Genomic DNA, 12,139 nt, shown 5'->3' on the forward strand with positions numbered 1-12,139 from the left:
AGATTTTTAGCTAAGAGAAGAAATTGTAAAGTTATCATTTCCGACAATGCTAAGAGCTTTACAGCCACTAATGAAATTCTTAATGAATTTGCAAAAATTATAATAGATTCAAAATTGAAAGATTTCATATCAATAAACGGCATAACTTGGCAATATATTTCGCCTCACGCGCCTTGATGGGGTGGTTTTTATGAAAGGCTTATGAAAAGTATCAAAGATCCTTTGAGAAAGGTTCTCGGAAGGGCTCTTCTTAACTTTGAGGAAATGATGGCTATTCTATCAGAAATTGAGTTAGTGCTAAATCATGGACCTCTTACTTATGTCCACAATGAAATAAAAGAGCCAGAAGCTCTTACACCTGCCCATTTCTTGTTTCCAGGGCAAGAAAATATTTCTTATCCTGTACATTTCGCCGACCTTTTCAGGAATGAACCATTGAACAGGCAGACTTTGACTAGGAGAAAACTGTATCAAACTATCTTATGAAACAAATTTGGAAAAGGTGGAAGGAGAATTATCTCCTCAAATTACGGTCTGCGCATACTTTTCTCAATCCATCTCCTGAAAGGAATCTTAAAAAGGGTGAGGTTGTATTGCTGGAGGGGTCGACGAAATCAAAATTTTTATGGCCTATTGGAATTATAGAAGAAGTTTATAAAGGTAGGGATGGGTATGTGCGTTCCTGTTTGATTCGTACTTCTCAAGGACTTTATCGAAGACCCGTCCAATTGATCTATCCTTTTGAAATTTAAAGTTATATATAATATAAGTTTGTGTCATGTATTGCATTAATTTGCAATGTAGTTTCAGAATTGATTTGTGATTCAGCATATTGATTTGTGATTATATTTACATATATTATTGATGTGTAAATTTAGTGTGCTCTTAACAGAGCACAGGTGGGGTGTGTTCGAACTTTTCATAGTATAGAGAGCGCTGTTGCGCTAAAAGAATTCTTCTGTGTTTTTACATTATGTAATTGTAGTTCGCCGTTGCGATATGTGTGTATTACTGGGATAGATTTGGTATTTTCATTAAATATAAATGAAAGATATCGTCATGTATTTTTGTATACCAAATCAAGATCAAATTTACCACTGATGCAAACTCGTTGAAACAAAAATAGCGTTCGAACAAGAATCATCAAGGGTTATTACTCGCCTTTCGAACTTCGCATTCGTATCGTTAATCGCTTCGTAATAGTTTTGTACCTACTGTAGAAGATTTATGAAGGACTTTTTCTATCGCTTGACCCCGTCATAAGCTGACACAGAGCATGCAAAAGGTTTCGTCGATTAAGGAATACAAGGTTGTATTCTACAAACTCGGTGAGCCTCTAATATCAGCGACAACCTCATGTATCCTCAGCTCGACAAAATATTTGTTTGTGACACGGATGTGAGCAATGTGCTCTTTTGTCCCAAGAAACAAACTATTAAAAACGTGCCATAGCATGCTAGAGCAAGTGACTATCTAAACCGGAAAAGAATTATTGTGTCACTAAGAAACAGTTGCTCGCCATAGTTAAAGCCGTAGAATGCTCCCACTTCTGTGACAGAAACATTATGCTCCGGTCAGATCATGCATCGTAGTTCTGGTTCTTAAATTTCAAGAATCTCGTAGGTCAAATAGTCAAATGGATATAGAAACTCCAGGAATATGATATTATGATATCACTATCCGTCATCGGAAAGTATCATCACACGGAAACACCGACGCTTTCTGTAAGATCCTGCCCGGAAAGCTGCCGAAATTTTTGCAAGATCGAAATGAAATACAAGCTGGCTCATTCAGTCTCACGTCAAATTAAAAATTCAAAATTACCTGACCCAGATCCGTGGAGTGACGAAGAAGTCAGGAAAGACTAATTGCAAGAAGAAAACATTACATCCATAATTGATTTAATCCATAGGCGAGTCTTCAAATAACAAAACTATCTGGCAGAAATTTCGATCCGACTGAACTATCTGGCAGAAATTTCGAAAGTGAGGTCACTCTTTGGTCAGCCCTCATGCTGTTCTAAACAGGCTGAACGACGTCATAGTTCAGATCCTAAGTCACCAAATTCTAAGCTTAAATTCATTCGTTACAACAGGCTAGCCCCTAACTATGGTCATAGTGCGTAATCCCCATAGTGTATGGAATGTAAATAGTCCTTGGTTTTACGTGTATATAAATTTATATATTCCTGATTTTATATTTAATTTGCTATATGTTATTCATGGAAATTATTTTCTTATTATAGCACTGACTTTCCTTAGTTGTTTGTATAGCTGTTTGGCCAGGGATTGTGTATGCCCGGGTGTGGCGGCCTTGGGAGGGGGGTTATGTAATGAATATTGTACATATATATCTATATATAAATCATTTTAGTTAAATTATGTGGAAATTGTAGAATTCCTTGCATAACATAACATTAAAGGCATTAGAATGAGAAATATTGCTGGAAAAATAGGATTACAGTGTAAGTCCATTTAACACTGAGGTAAATGGCTATCATACCAAGCTGGTGATAATTTTGGCGACTAAATTCTGGCTCCAAAATTGGGGAAAAATCTCGAGAAGTTGCCAAGTTTCGTGAAATAAACGATATTTTTGTCGGTTTCCTGTGTAACTGGTCCAATCCCTGTGTAAGCGTAACTGTACGCAGCTCTTTATAACTGTAACGTTGTATGTTTTCCAGAAGCTTCGAGCAATCAAAGGTAATGGACGCTTATCGGCAGACAGGAAAAAACGATATTAGACAGGAGAGAGCATTCAGTTTTCAGTTCAGTTCAGAGTACTTAGAAATGACATTGCGACCTTTTACAGGCGCTTCGCATTGTCTTGAGTTCAAAGTTCTTTGTAGTTTCAAGTGGTAACTACTGACTGCTATCGGTCATACTGAGAAGAGCGTACAAGTATTTTTGTGTAAAAATTTCCAAAAACCACAGGCTTTTTTTTTTTTTCAATAAATTTCATTAAGATGTGTTGTGCATTCAAATCAAACTTCGATTGCAAAATTTAGCATAAATTTCCCCTGGTTTATATATTCAGAATTCATTTTTAATACACTTTTACAGAATTCATTTCAAATGCAACATAATTAAAAGTTCTTAAATGTTAAAAGGCTAATTAACTACTAACTCTCAAACTGACCCATTTATCCATAGAGTACAAGGTTGTCTATTCTTACACAAAAATAATGCCATTGCTTTTTAATCTAATGATTTTAATATATTTTTAATTCTTTAAATTTTTCAAACGTTCTGAAACTCTAATAGTAAATTCTTTGAAGTACTGGAAAGTAATTTTAAGCTTTGAGTTTGCAGGTTTTTTAATATCCATTTGGAATTTTTTCTTAATTCTTTCGAAATTTAACGAAACTGTTCTGGAAAATTTGCGTCCATTACCTTAGATTACTCTATGAAGTGAAAAGAAATTCTAGCTAGAATTATTTCACTTTTTATCAGTGCAGTTTCTTGTTTCTCTAATCGCTGTTTCTTAATCACAGTTCCCACAGTATGGAAACGACATAGAATTACACCCTGGGTAGACGTTCACTTGGACGTAGGTCAGATTACACTTTAGTAGCGCAGAAATAAATTATCAGGTCACACACTACTTCCGATGAAGTTAGAAAGTGTTCTTGATCTGAGTTACCCCTGGAGCGGAAATTAAGGAAAAGTTCTTGCGTTAGGTAAATAGAATTAGAGGAGTGACAGAGCACTTTTACATTCACTGTCTTTCTTGAGAGAAAATTAATAGAATTCGTTAGGATACTTACGTTAAAAATAACTTTTCATTTTAGTTTGAAGGATATGAAATTTTTTAATTTTTGCATTGTAAGGATCTTAAGTTTTACTAACGTTTATTTTATTTTAAATCTTTACTATCACTTCTTATTTTCTACTTCCGGCCAGAATTATAAGCGTTAAGGTTTTTATGCAAAGTTTGTCTGGCGAACGCCAAGTATTTAAGTTGTGGCGTTTTGCCAAGCGAGAGAGAGGAAGCAGTTGAGTCAAAGCAGGCCGCTTACCTTAGACGTTACGCAGTTGCTGTTTGCCTTCCAGGCCAGAGGTTTTAATCCTCTTGATAAATTTTAAAACGTATTGTAGTGTTCACAGTTCTCTGTACTACATACGCTTCCTGTTAATATAAGGCCAATCTTCCACGTTTATTATTCTAAAGTTAAATTAGAGTTTAGTTTTATTTTTATACTTTTACGTTAGACCCCAAGTAGCGGGTCAGTGTATTCCGAAGTACGGAAGTTATTGTATATAGAGAAAAATAAAGGGTTTTGTATACCCTTCGTGTGTATCCTGTCTACTTACCACAATTAGTGAACATAGCTTTAGTAAGCTCTCTTTTCCGAGTCAGGTCCTTGTATGTTCCCGAAGAAAGTAAGAAGGAACATTGAACCTGATAGTGGCGCCCAACGAAGAAGAATAACCATGGTCGAGTTTCAAGAAGAACCTGTGCTGCCTGCAGAAACGGCTCAGAATCCAGAAATGCCAGCTGCCGCCCTGGAAGGATTTGGTTACATCGTCCAGACCATGCGCGCTTCGATGAAACCAGAAGCAACATTTAATGGAAACTCACCGGTAACCAGTTTTTTGGAAAAATTGGATGACCACTTCATGCTCTATCCCGTGCACGAGTTTCAAAAAGTTACCTTAGCTACCAGCGCTTTGAGGGGCCAAGCGCTTAACTGGTTCAAATGTATACGCAGAAGTCTCTTGGGTCAAGCAGGAAGTCCCACCTATACTTACGAAAATTTCAAGACTGCCCTACTAAAAGCCTTCCCTGTTGTAAGGGATCGTGCGAAATTAGAAACGGAACTTTTTAGTATATATCAACAAAGAATCGAAAACCTCTCAAGCTTTATTTTAAGAAAAATTCACGTCTTCAAACTCTTGTATGGAAACCGTCCGGATCCTGAAATAATTCAAGTGATTTTGCCGAGGTTACTGCCCCAAGTGCAAGACTTTATTGAATTAAGAAATCCGACTACACTGGAAAAGTTATTTGAGCTAGCAATCGAGTTTGAAAGTAGAAGAACGGCGGACGTCGAAAGAAGACGCCAGTATCAACAGCGAAACCAAATTGGTACGCCAAGACTACAGCAAACTCAAGCACACGGCTACGGAGAAAAAGCGAATCAGTGGGCAAGGAAACCCGAGCATTCAAAAACAGCCGGCGAACGTCAACAGTTCAATAGCAACCCATGAAAAAAGTCTCAAGGCCAGTGGAAAAAGAAGGAAAGCACGGAAAGGAAAAATAATTTAAACTAAAACGGATTTCTGCTGACGGGAGGGTGCGGAAATCCGAAGGCCAAGAAAACCCCTCTTCCTACAAGTTAAATACAGTAATGGTGAAAAATCTGACTCTTCCGAAGATTGAAGTCTTGGTGAATAATATCCCAGCCACCGCACTCCTGGATACAGGCGCGCAGTGTTCCTGTGTGGCAGAAGATTTTTTTAGGAAGTATTTTCGCAAATACCGCATATATAATTCGGATAATACGACAGTGTTAGCGGTGCAAGGAGAAAAATGTAAGTGCGTAGGTAAAGTACCGTTGTATATCCGTATCAAGGACGAACAAGTAAAGGTGATGTTTTTTATAGTAAAGAATCTGCAAACACAAATAATTTTAGGAATAGATTTTCTTTCAGAAGCACAAGCTACGCTGGATTTTAATGAAGCGTCCCTTAAGCTGACAATGAAACCAGTTCGTACAGAAAACGCTGAACCGCCGATGTTAAAACTTGACCACCTCTCTAATGACGAGCAAGGAAGAATCCGACAAGTGATCTTTTGCAGGATCCGGCACGGCAGACACCGCAGGCACAAGCTCCAGAGGTGGAAAAACGACAAGTACAAGGGCAAGCCAATAAGAGGCAGGAGTAGGTGAAAAGAAAATTGCCCCGCGGAAAAATTGAAGGTAGCAAGAAAAAGAAGCCGTTCCACCGTCCAGAAAAGAGAGTTCACGAACACCCCCAGAATGAAGAAGGGAGAAGGACGACGTATGTGAAGAGAACCAGGAGAAATGACGGCAACTATAACCCGGCTCTAAAACGGAAGATCTACTCATCCGACAGGACTCTCCGCAGTAAATGTAGCCGAACTGCGGAAGGGCCATCAGCGGCGGAGGAAAAGTTACAAGGAAAATTTGAACGGCCAGCAACGAGGTCCAAGCAGGAACACGACAGAAGTTTCCCGGTTCCGCCAAGACCAGCTGCCATCAAACGGCCAAGACCACAAGCAGAGGAGAAAAAGAAGGTATTCAAGGGTGACCGAACTGGTGAAAAAAGGAAGCTTCCAGAGGAAAGCACTGAAGGGCGAGCCCGTACAAGAAGGAGGATAAATCAAACTACTATCTGCATGTAAAATTAACGGCATGTTGATATGTTCTTATATACAATGTGAACTGTTATTTTAAATGTTAAGAAATACCGTGATATGGTAAAAGTGAATGTTAAATTTTTTTTTATTCGTGTGACTGTAAAAAGACTAAAGCATGGCGAATATGTGTTAAAGGTTGAATGATGTAGTTAGGCTCTCTGACGCTACACTTTAGAGTTAGCCACTTTTAGAATAGTACCTCAGTGTTTAGAGTTGAAATTAGGGTGTGTTAAGAGGTCTGGTTATGTTGAATTTTAACACGTTAGTGTTTTGATTGTAGGAGGAAGTGTGGAACACGTAGACAGAAACACATTCGTGTTGGGTGTTCTTTTACAACACATGTCAGAGAGCACGGGGAGAGATAATTAAAATAGTCATGAATGAAATAAGAATGTTAAGTGAAATATAATTATACATGTTACTTGCCATTTCATTGTGTAACATTTCATTAAACTAGTTTTCCTTCCAAATCTCTGGAAGGAACCAGAATTGAATAAAAGCTCCTGTTTAGATGCAGTAGAGATGAAAAAAAAGTGTGTATCCTGGGAGCTGCTATTGTAAAAAAAAATTTCTTTCTTTTAAATTTCTAGTTTCTAGCGAAAAAATATTTGTAAAAGATTGGCCTCGCGTTAGATTCTAGAGCTAAAAGTTTTCAACAAGGTCGTTTTAGACCTCAGTTTCAAACTAATTAACTCTGGCGGGAAGTATGTAAGGATCTTAAGCTTTACTAACGTTTATTTTATTTTAAATCTTTACTATCACTTCTTATTTTCTACTTCCGGCCAGAATTATAAGCGTTAAGGTTTTTATGCAAAGTTTGTCTGGCGAACGCCAAGTATTTAAGTTGTGGCTTTTTGCCAAGCGAGAGAGAGGAAGCAGTTGAGTCAAAGCAGGCCGCTTACCTTAGACGTTACGCAGTTGCTGTTTGCCTTCCAGGCCAGAGGTTTTAATCCTCTTGATAAATTTTAAAACGTATTGTAGTGTTCACAATTCTCTGTACTACATACGCTTCCTGTTAATATAAGGCCAATCTTCCACGTTTATTATTCTAAAGTTAAATTAGAGTTTAGTTTTATTTTTATACTTTTACGTTAGACCCCAAGTAGCGGGTCGGTGTATTCCGAAGTACGGAAGTTATTGTATATAGAGAATAATAAAGGGTTTTGTATACCCTTCGTGTGTATCCTGTCTACTTACCACAATTAGTGAACATAGCTTTAGTAAGCTCTCTGTTCCGAGTCAGGTCCTTGTATGTTCCCGAAGAAGGTAAGAAGGAACATTGAACCTGATAGCATAATTTTTTTCTTAAAGAGAGTTAAATAAATTTCGGGAAGATTTAATATGATAGCAAGGAAAAAAACACCTGTTAGTAAATGAAAATAACATTTCATGGGTACTACAAATAATTATTACTGAACTTCTAAATCTGCCTGAACCTCAATATACTTAATTTTTTTCGATGTTCTTTTAGGCTAATACATGTGTTGTTATTATTGGGGCTAATCTCGTTTGTCTGATATCAAAGCAAGCCAAAGAAATTCATCGTTTCAAAGAAGTAAGATCGTTTGCAATTGTGCTGCAGCTGTTGTCACCGCACAAGTGACAGTACGCCTTTACTCATTTCTGTCCCCAATTTTGTAGAAAGGCACACCTAGGAGAAGAGTCTGAGGTGTCCCAACCTTCTTCTCCTACCGCAAACCTCTCAAGCGGACTTCTAGTTGACCGCATATTTAGAGTACCCCCATGCCGCACAGACATTATACATTTACAATCATTCATGCCATCTCCGGTATTCGTACTCAGGGCCTTCGGTACGGTAGTCAGAGAAACTAACCAGTATCGTGATCGGGCAGCAGGCTAATAACTGAATTATACAATTGTAGTTATTCTTTAAAATTTAATTGCAACAAATTTAGATTGTAGGTTGACCCGCTTGTGAGCCGAACGATTTCTTTTCTCAGCTTCAACTTGAAATCCGAAAACCATTGTGATAACAGTGCACCAAAAGCTACAACATTTCTTAGTATTTGAAGTTCAAAACTAAAACGTTAATGGAAACTAAACAACTGCTTCTTGCGGCCTGAGTAGATAACAATACTTGAATTATTTTCAAAGCAAATATTAAGAACCCGGCTTCTGGGCTAGTCCGCTAAACTCATAAACAACTAGCTAAGGCCAAACTCACTGATAATTAGCGCAACGCTACGACGGGTAGAAGTTGGGAATAATAGTGCTCGTGACTGAAGTTCACTTCCACTAATTCGACTCTTCCACTAAACATAGGTTCTCGATCGCTATTTTAACACACTTATTTCATATTTCGGGTGGAGTTGGCAGAAATGCGTAAGCACAAGAAAGATTTAATATAAAAAATATGATATGTACACCACATGATTTCTTTATACGGAATATTATATTGTACCCAACTTTCCTGCATTTCATTTAAACATATTGAATTAATAGTTAACGAATTTTGAATTAAATCTACTTTGTGGATAGCGCATAAACCACAATAAAATCAATACACTCGTTTAAAGTTCACTATATTTATTTACCATAGCGACACTTCGGCGGTAGGCTCACTTAACAGCATTACATCTCATTCATTTTATAACTCAAGAGTTCACAAAAATTATATCATCCGAAGAATTACAACATATTCTCTTCAAATACTATAGTAAATTTAAAACAATATTTAAACGAAATTGAACTAATAAAAAAGAAACAGTTTTTCGCGATTCAGCGCCGCTTACCTAATGCGCATGCGCTAATAATTAATTCAGTTCTCACTTCGCGACAAGGCAAAAGTACATAACAGTTCAAAATATTTTTATTAAAATTTCAAAGATATAGGAAAACATAAAGCACCAAGTACTCTTGAAACAATTTAAAAAACAATTTTTACAATTAAAATTACAGTTTCAATGCAAAAACAAGCTAATAACTTAAATGTTAATTCCAGAATGAATTAAGCATTACTTAATTTGAAATAATAAAAGAAGACGTTACTTTGTTGTTGCGAAGCATAGTTTCTCTAGATTGGCAACAAATTGACTATTCTGCTAAGTTTCCAATGTAAACAAACATGGTGGCCATGGTAACCAAAAATTAGGCTTAGCCGCAATATGAAAACTTTTAAATTGTTGATAATTCCACAATTCTGGCATGTAGGTTAACTAAAGGCATTAAAATATTAACCAGAACAACAGAATTCAATCATTTTTAAACCGAAAAAATGCACAATTTACAAATATATAAGAATAAAGAAACAGAGATCACTGAGCCCAGTAATAATGTGGATATGTATGTAACATATATTGATATACTTTTGGGGTGGCCCCTTGCAACCAAAATACGAGGTGCACATCTACGTGTTATAACAGTCCTACATACAAAATTTCAACGTTCGGATGTTAGTATTTTTGAGTTTTTCGAGATACGTACGTACGTACGTATGCACAGACGTCACGAAAAATTCTCTTCAGAATTCATTTTTAATTAGTTTTATAATTTTTTTTGGGGGGGGGAAAGAGTCCTTTATTCTGTCCTTACGAACGGATGTCGCGCAAACATATCGTTAAATTGCATTCGATAGCGGTCAAAATGGATATTTTCGTTGGAATATGATGCCTGAAGTTTTTCGCGATTACAATACTTCCTTTTTACTTCGTACAAGAAATTAAAAAATATTTCTTTGATTAAAATAAACCTCGCAAGAGACTAATCATAATCTGCTAATCGGTATGTTGCGGTTCATTAGTTTTAGATTAAACTCCATTTGATGAAATTTTGAAGCATTATTTTTGTGTTTAAAGTATATATTTGCTTTGGTAATTTATTAACATTTTATATATTTTGTAACCTCTTGAAAGCCTTATTAGAATGGGAAGGAGTATAATTTATTTCGCTACAGATGTTAAGCAGTATGGTATTGATTATTAAACACAATTAAATATAGTAAATATTAAAAATAACTTCTTCACAAAATTTATTTTTATTCATCTGAAAATGCACAATTTATGAATCAAAATTAGTTTTATTTAAGCTTGATTACTAGGGTGAGGTTTTACATTAAGATGCAACAGATGAAATTCTCAAAACATTGGTAAATGTATTGTAGCGAAATCTTTAACAACTAGTCTAATATTTTTAGTCTAGTCTAATTTTAAATTTGAATTTGACAGTTAGTTTAGTTACAGCGTCACAAGCGGTAATTGACTCTGTTAGCACAAGAACGGCATTTATATTCTAAGCTCTGTTAAATGAAAGGATTGTTTCAAACTTTCCAAGTCTCTGTATATTCAGATAAGATAATTCTACGCCTCTTAGGCGTTTGAAACTGGTTTATCCTCCTAAAGTAAAGTAAATTCTACACAATGAATTTCTTTGTTTCTTACACTTGCAAACGAATTTATTTTTGTTGTAGCGGCATATCTCAGATTTTGACAATAGCACCGGATTAAGTCTGTTAATTTGATGCAGGCCAAGAGGCAAGGCTTGCGCCTATCTTTAGTTTTGGGAGCTTTATAGGTGATAGTACGAATTTTCCCTTATTTGTCTTCAGCTTTGAAAACAATCCTCCTGGGGACGGATTCCAGGAGCTCCAGACCATCTTCCCCTTCCATCAATCCAAACTCTCGACAAGACATTTGCCTCGACATTATTTTAAGGGCTCCATGTAGCAAAGGCAATATGGAACTTTTATGTGCCTTCCTAGTATTTGCCATTGGGATAGAGAAGCCAACTGCTCACTTCAGATCCTATAGATGGAAAAAATTTTTGTTCATTTTTTGCATAGAGGTATTTAAAATACTGTCAAGCTGAACGTGCTCTCGAGGGATGAGAATAACGGGCCTGAGAGTCCCTTCGGTACCTTTTAAAATTGGAATATAGCTGAATAATTTTATAATGTCACCTCTAAGACACCCAGAGCCTAAGGCAAGAAGCTCAATCAGCCACGATAAAATTCGTGAACTTGATTATATGTTACTGTCAAACAAGTGAGATAAGTCATAATAGTAGTCACAACAGAACGTGAGACTACGTTTATGCGTTTATTTTATGATATTATTTTATAGGAAAAAGTTTTAGTCTGAATATGAAGCATAAAAACGCTTGCAAAAAAAAAAAAAAAAAACTGTCAAGCAAGCATTAGTTTTGGACCTCTAGCCCTCAATGGTCTTTAGAATAATCTATCAGAAAGAAGTTCAGCTCCAGCATTCTCAAACTCACTGCCATTCTAAAACGTCTGAATTGTGTCCATGAAAATAATCTGCCGCAGGGAAATTACGAACTTCGAGATTTTGAGAAGCACGCTGCCTCAGTTTTAAATTGGCTGCTTCGATATTTCTTTTATCGTCTATCCTACCCTGTTGTCATTCAAATTTATTTGTCACAGCAAAATTAAAACACAAATGAAACCGACTGTCACACAAACTTGGACTTCTCAGTTCAATTTGTGTTCTGCTTTTCACGCAAGGAGGTTAGAATAGAACCTCCTTGTTTGCACGTTATTTTCCCTTAGAGAACCTGAAATTAAATTTCTCGCGTAGATACTTTCCCTGAACAAAAAACGTTTTTAAGATACCTTCATATTACAACTTGAAGTTCGTTTTTTATATGCAAACGTCTTGCTGTTCTTGACACCAAATTAAGTTTAGAAGAAAGGATTACAGAATTGCAAACAAAATATTTCTTATTGCTGCATTTTGAGTATAATTTTTATCACGTTCTACGAAATCCTATATAAAAAAGT

The sequence above is a fragment of the Stegodyphus dumicola genome, chromosome 2 (assembly GCF_044657685.1).
Source record: "Stegodyphus dumicola isolate Sdum_Otavi_A_Nest chromosome 2, ASM4465768v1".
Classification (NCBI taxonomy): domain Eukaryota; kingdom Metazoa; phylum Arthropoda; class Arachnida; order Araneae; family Eresidae; genus Stegodyphus; species Stegodyphus dumicola.